We start from the raw sequence: 6,930 nt of genomic DNA on the forward strand, positions 1-6,930 counted from the left end.
TTCCTATAAATGCATGCAATGCATGATTCATTAACCTCATGAATGTACTTGGTGCATTGGTTAGACCAAAAGGCATTACCAACCACTCATACAATCCATATTTAGTTTTAAAGGCAGTTTTCCATTCATCACCCTTTTTCATCCTAATTTGATGATACTCACTTTTCAAATCAATTTTTGTGAAAATACATGACCCATGCAATTTATCTAACACGTCATTTAACCTAGGAATGGGATGTCTATATTTTATCGTAATGTTGTTGACTGCCCTGCAATCAATACACATTCTCCAAGTTCCATCCTTCTTAGGCACAAGAAGTACCGATACAACACACAGACTCATGCTCTCTCTTACGTGTCCTTTGGCCATCAACTCCTCAACTTGCCTTTGAAGTTTCTTTTTCTCCTCCAGATTACTCTTATAGGCTAGTCGGTTAGGGATTGTTGCACCTAACACAAAATCAATTTGATGCTCTATTCCTCTAATAGGTGGCAATCCACTAGGCACTTCATTAGGAAACACGTCCTCATATTTTTGCAACAAAGAGACAACAACACTAGGCCGTTGTCAAGTTCATTAGTATTAAAACATGCCTATTTGTACAAGAATACAAATATAGGCTAGTTTGTATAAAAAAACACTCTTGACGTCACTCACCTTAGCATAAAAACTCACTTATTTTTTTGTTTCTCTTATTTTCTTCACTCTCTCTTTTCTTTTCACTCTCTTTTTTCTTTTCACTTTTTTTTTTTTTCTTTCACTCTCCATTTCATCATCTTTTTTTGAACTCTCACAAATTTTTTTTTAACTCATTTTCTCTTTTTAATTTCATTTGATCTTCATACACTTGTCTTGGAATCAATGGTACAAGAGTAACGATTTTATTGTCTTTTACAACAAAATGCATATTCTTGAACCTGTCATAAGTGACCTTCCTATTGAGCTGCCACGGTCTACCCCAATAAAATGTGACCCGTATGCACTGGAACAACATCACAAAGTACTTCATCCGTATACTTCCTAATTGAAAAAGAAATTAGCACTTGCCTATTTACCTTAACCTTCCCACAATTATTCAGCCACTTCAACTTATACGGTCTAGGGAGTTTCAAGGTAGGTAAATTAAAATTTTCAACTAAAGTAGTGTTAGCCACATTAGTACAACTTCCACCATCAATGATCATACTACATACCTTATTGTTGACGTGACATCTAGTATGAAAAATGTTCTCCTATTGTCATTCCATGTCATCTGATGCAAATTATAGCACAACTTCAAAGGAACTTGTCCAAGTGCCAATTGGGCCGGCTACGAGAGCACGAGCAAGGAAATTTAAAGTTTCACTTAATGGACTGATTCAAGAGGCATGGACTCAAGCAAATTCATGGAGGCCCATTGAGCATGACCCACGTGAGCAACCAAGATTCATCAACATGATTGAAGCTCTAGAAGAATCTCGCTAAGGCCAATGATGAGAATCAAACATCATTAAAGGATCCATTACATGTTCCAGTTGAGCCTATTACTAGAGCAAGATCCAAGAAGATCAAAGAAGAACTTCATGGGCTGATTCAAGATATTTAGGCTTATTCAAAAACAGGCCACTCTAAACTTGGCCCAAAGAAATGTGAAGGTTTACTAAACTTAATCCAAGTTTTTTATGGAACTTAAATATGGTGTGCTATTCAAATATGGGATTTGACTCTTTGACTTTTGTGTTATAATTGTAATCATGCAAGACAACTTGTTTGCTTGCATGGTCTTAGTAAGTTGTTGAGTTGTTGAGCCTACTTTTGACTTTTGTGTTATATTAAATTTGTAATCTTACAAGAAGTCTTAATAAGTCGTTGATAATTGTTGAGTCTAATTTGTAATCTTGCAAGAAGTCTTAGTAAGTTGTTGAGAGTGGTTTGAAGTGTTTAATGCTTTGTCTCTTAGGTTATGCCTATAAAAGCATTCTTATTGTAAAAACAAAGCATCATTGAATAAAATTGTGAGTGTATTTTCTCTGCAGTTCTTTGAAGAACTATTCAAACTTATTGGGATTTCCCGTGGCATTTACCAACGACTTATCAAACGATTTTCCACCACCGTTTGTGGCGTCTTCCTTATACCAAGGTTCTTATTTCGCAATAAACAACGGATTGAGGTCGTATATACCAAGGTTCTTGTTTGTTGTAAACAACGGGTCAAGGTCTATCATTCAATTTTGAACGTAGAACGATCTTGGGTTCTTTTTTTTTGTCGGATCTCGTTATTTTGGCGGGAATTCACATCATTTGGTATCAGAGCACAAGTTCTAGTTCAGGTTTGCCTATGCCTTAAAACCTTTCTTTTGATTCTTTATTCTGTGTTCTTGTAGTTTCCAAATTCGATTCACATACCCTAGTTTAGCCGAATTTTCTCTACCCCATTCTGCTCGTATTTTGTTTGTTCTGGTTTATTTAGAAATCTTATTTTGTTATTGTCAAAAGCCAGTTGTTGATCATAAGAATAAGAAGAAGAAGAAAAAGAAGGATGACAAAAAAAAAAAAAATTTTGATTGTTTTCATTCATTTCTTTTTTGGATTCCAATAAGTCTGGAAATCACCTCACCCCAAAATCAAATATTTTTTTTTCCCATGGAAGTTTTGTTATTTTGGACTTTCAAAAATCTAATCAATCATGTTCCTTGTATTCCTGCTATTTGAAATTCCTTGATGAGTTCTTGGTGAATCGTTACTTTAAATTTTGAAGTATTGTTTAGTTTCAAAAGAACTGGAAGAGAATTATCGAGTGGAAAAAGGAAAGAGTGGTGAGAACATTAGAGGGTTAAAAGCCATGTATTTTTTTGAGTGAAACACGAGTGTAGAGTGATTCACCTTTTTTGTGTGTAAACACGTAAGGGAGAGAATTGTGAGGTCCTTTTTTTTTTTTTTTTCTTTCTAACTTTGCCCTGTAGCAATCTTGTCTCACAACAGTACTAAGAGCATTGCCAAAGATGCTACGGAACTGGCTGATCCGAAAGTATTTATGGAGGTTATGATGAGTGAGATGAGGCGTGTGATGAGGTTGGAACTGGAGCAGGTTCACGAACAAATAGATCAAATGGAGAATACACATGAGAATCAGCCACAAAACGCCCCTAATGTGCGTAGAAGGAAAAGAGTTCAACCGAGGGGATTGAGGGTTGAAGATGAAGAGCCTTACAGGGTTGGTTTTGATGAAGAAGATGATCGGGATTCTATTGTTAGTAATAGGAGACATGGAGGGCGGTTTAGAGAAGTTAGGAACCGGAAAGATAACAACTTGGTTAGTATTAAGATGAAGATTCTATCATTTCTAGGTAGATCCGACCCTGAAGCATACCTTGAGTGGTAGAAGAAGATAGATTTTGAATTTGACTGCCACAACTATTTTGAAACAAAGAAGGTAAAATTAGGTGTGATTGAATTTTCTGACTATGCTATTACTTGGTGGGATCAGCTTGTTATAACAGGAGGCGGAATGGAGAACGACCAATAGAAACATGGGAGGAGATGAAAACAGTGATGAGAAAGCGGTTTGTTCCAAGTTACTACGACGGAGAGTTGTACAAAAAGCTACAAGGTCTTAGGCAGGGAAGCTAGAGCGTAAAGGATTACTACAAGGAGATGAAGATTGCAATGATCTGGGCTAATGTAGAGGAAGACCAAGAAGCTACAATGGCTAGGTTTTTATTAGGATTAAACCGGGAAATTTAAGATAAGGTAGACATGCAGCATAATGTGGAGTTGGAAGATATGGTGCACATGTCCATCAAAGTGGAGCAACAACTCAAGAAGGGGGGTGTGTCTCGTGCAACCCATAACTCCAGTTCTACCTCTTGGAAATTGAGTTATACCAAGCAGATGGACAAGTCACAAACGTCCAAAGCTGAGCCCAAGTCCGCAAACACCCGCCACGTTCCTCAAGATAAAACTGACACTTCTACCTCTAGGAATCGTGACATTAAATGTTTTAAATGTTAAGACAGGGGACACAGAGCAAGTCAATGTCCAAACAAGCAGGTCATGGTGTTGTAAGACAATGGTGAAATTGTGACCGACAATGAAGAGTCCGATGACGACATGCCACCATTGGAAAACATTTCCAAGGAGGAATATTTAGTCCCTGATGCATTGACATTGGTGGCAAGGAGAGCATTGAGCTTGCAAGCAAAAGGAGTTGTTGAAGTACAGCAGGAGAACATATTTCACACTAGGTGCTATGTCAAAGACAATGTATGTAGTGTGATTATTGATTGTGGTAGTTGTACTAATGTTGTAAGCATAATTATGGTGGAAAAATTGGGACTACCCGTGTTGAAGCACCCTAGACTGTACAAGTTGCAATGGTTAAATGATAGTGGTGAGATAAGGGTGAACAAGCAGGTGTTAGTCACATTTCGAATCGGTAAATATGAAGATGAAGTGTTGTGTGATGTAGTATCGATGCAAGATGGACACTTATTGCTTGGGCGTAGGCGTGTGAAGCATGATGGCTTTATGAACTAATACTCCTTTGTACTTAATCAACGATCAATCACTCTTGTACCATTGAGTCTACAACATGTATATGAGGATCAAGTGAGATTGCAAAAATAGAGTGAACAAAGAAAAGGAGTGAAAATCAGAGAGAGGCTGAGAAAAATGAGAGAGAAAAAGAAAATCAAAATTTGGCCATTGATAGAAAATCAGAGAGAAAACAAAGGAATTTCTATGCAAAAGTGAGTGAAATTAAGTGAGCAATGTTTTCAAATCAGCCGATGATTGTACTTTTGTACAAAGAAGTGTGTCTAAATACTAATGAACTTGACCTTGCTTTGCCTAGTTATGTTGTTTCCCCTTTGCAGGAGTACGAGAATGTCTTTCCGGAGGAAACACCACATGGGTTACCTCCAATTCGAGGGATTGAATATCAAATTGATTTTGTTCCTAGTGCGACAATTCCGAACCGACCAGCCTATAGGAGCAATCCCGAGGCGAGAATGGAGCTTCAACGGTAGGTAAGTGAGTTGTTGGAAAAAGGGCACGTGAGGGAGAGCATGAGTCCATGCACCGTTCTGATCTTACTAGTACCTAAGAAGGATGGAACGTGGAGAATGTGCGTTCATTGCCAAGCCATCAACAACATAACGATAAAGCATCGTCATCCTATTCCTCGCTTAGATGATATGTTAGATGAATTGCATGGTTCTTGTGTATTTTCTAAGATTGATTTAAAGAGTGGTTATCAGCAGATTAGAATAAAAGAAGGAGATGAATGGAAAACTATCTTCAAAACAAAGTATGATTTGTATGAATGGTTAGTCATGCCTTTTGGATTGACTAATGATCTGCGCCCCTTTATGAGACTTATGAATCATGTTTTGCGTGCATTTATAGGCAGATTCGTAGTTGTCTACTTTGATGATATACTCATTTATAGCAAAAATGCGGACAATCATGTAGTACATTTGAAATCTGTTTTAGATGTCCTTAAGAAAGAAAAGTTGTTTGCTAGTCTGAAGAAGTGCACTTTTTACACCGATAAGCTTGTATTTCCGGGATTTGTTTTTAGTACACAAGGTATACAGGTCGATGAAGAGAAGGTACGTGCAATCCAAGAGTGGCCGAGTCCGTCAAGTGTAGGTAATGTTCGTAGTTTTCATGGACTTGCTAGTTTATACCGGCAGTTTGTGAAGGAATTTAGCAGCATTGCCGCACCACTTACTGAAATGATAAAAAAGAACGTTGGATTTAGATGGGGAGAAGAACAAGAGAAGGCGTTCAAATTAATCAAAAGAAGCTAACCAACGCCCCCTTATTGTCTTTACCTAACTTTTCGAAAACATTTGAGATTGAATGTGATGCTTCAGTTATTGGCATAGGTGCAGTTCTTATGCAGGAAGGACGACCAGTTGCTTACTTTAGCGAGAAACTAAGGCGGCCAGCCTTAAACTACCCAACTTATGATAAAGAGTTGTATGCATTGGTTCGAACTTTAGAGACATGGCAACACTACCTATGGCCTAAGGAATTCATGATTCACACTGGTCATGAGTCCTTGAAACACTTGAAGGGACAACACAAGCTAAACAAAAGGCATGCGCATTGGGTGGAGTTCATTGAGACGTTTCCATACATCATCTGGTATAAGCAAGGCAAGGAGAATGTGGTTGCCGATACACTTTCTCGCAAGTATGCATTACTCTCCACACTTGATGCAAAATTGCTTGGTTTTGAGCACACTATAAACTTATACGCTGATGACCACAAATTCTGTGAAGTATACCGGGCTTGTGAGAAAACCGCTTATGGTAAGTTCTTTAGGCTTGATGGATTCCTATTTTGAGAGAATAAGTTATGCGTTCCAAATTGTTCCTTGAGGGAGTTGTTAGTGCAAGAATCTCATGGTGGGGGATTAATGGGACATTTTGGAGTTGCAAAGACTTTAGCCATTTTGCAGGACTTCTATTGGCCTCACATGAAAAGAGATGATGAGAGAATTTGTGGTAGATGTGTCATATATAGGCAAGCCAAATCCAGAGTGAGGTCCAATGGTTTGTTTACCCCTTTACCAATTCCTAGTGAACCTTGGATTGATATTTCAATGGATTTAGTGTTAGGATTGCCTAGGACTAAACACGAGAGATTCAATTTTTGTGGTTGTGGTTAGATTTTTTAAGATGCACACTTTATTCCATGTCACAAAATGGATGATGCGTCGCATGTTGCTCATTTGTTCTTTAGAGAGATTGTGAGATTACATAGCATGCCTAGAACAATTGTTTCGGATAAAGATGCTAAGTTCTTGAGCTATTTTTGGAAGACCTTGTGGTGTAAGTTAGGTACTAAGCTATTGTTTTCTACTACTTGTCATCCACAAACTGATGGTCAAATTAAAGTAGTAAATAGGACTTTGTATACTTTATTAAGGGCAATCATTA

Source organism: Malania oleifera, chromosome 1 (assembly GCF_029873635.1).
Source record: "Malania oleifera isolate guangnan ecotype guangnan chromosome 1, ASM2987363v1, whole genome shotgun sequence".
In the NCBI taxonomy this organism is placed as follows: Eukaryota; Viridiplantae; Streptophyta; class Magnoliopsida; order Santalales; family Ximeniaceae; genus Malania; species Malania oleifera.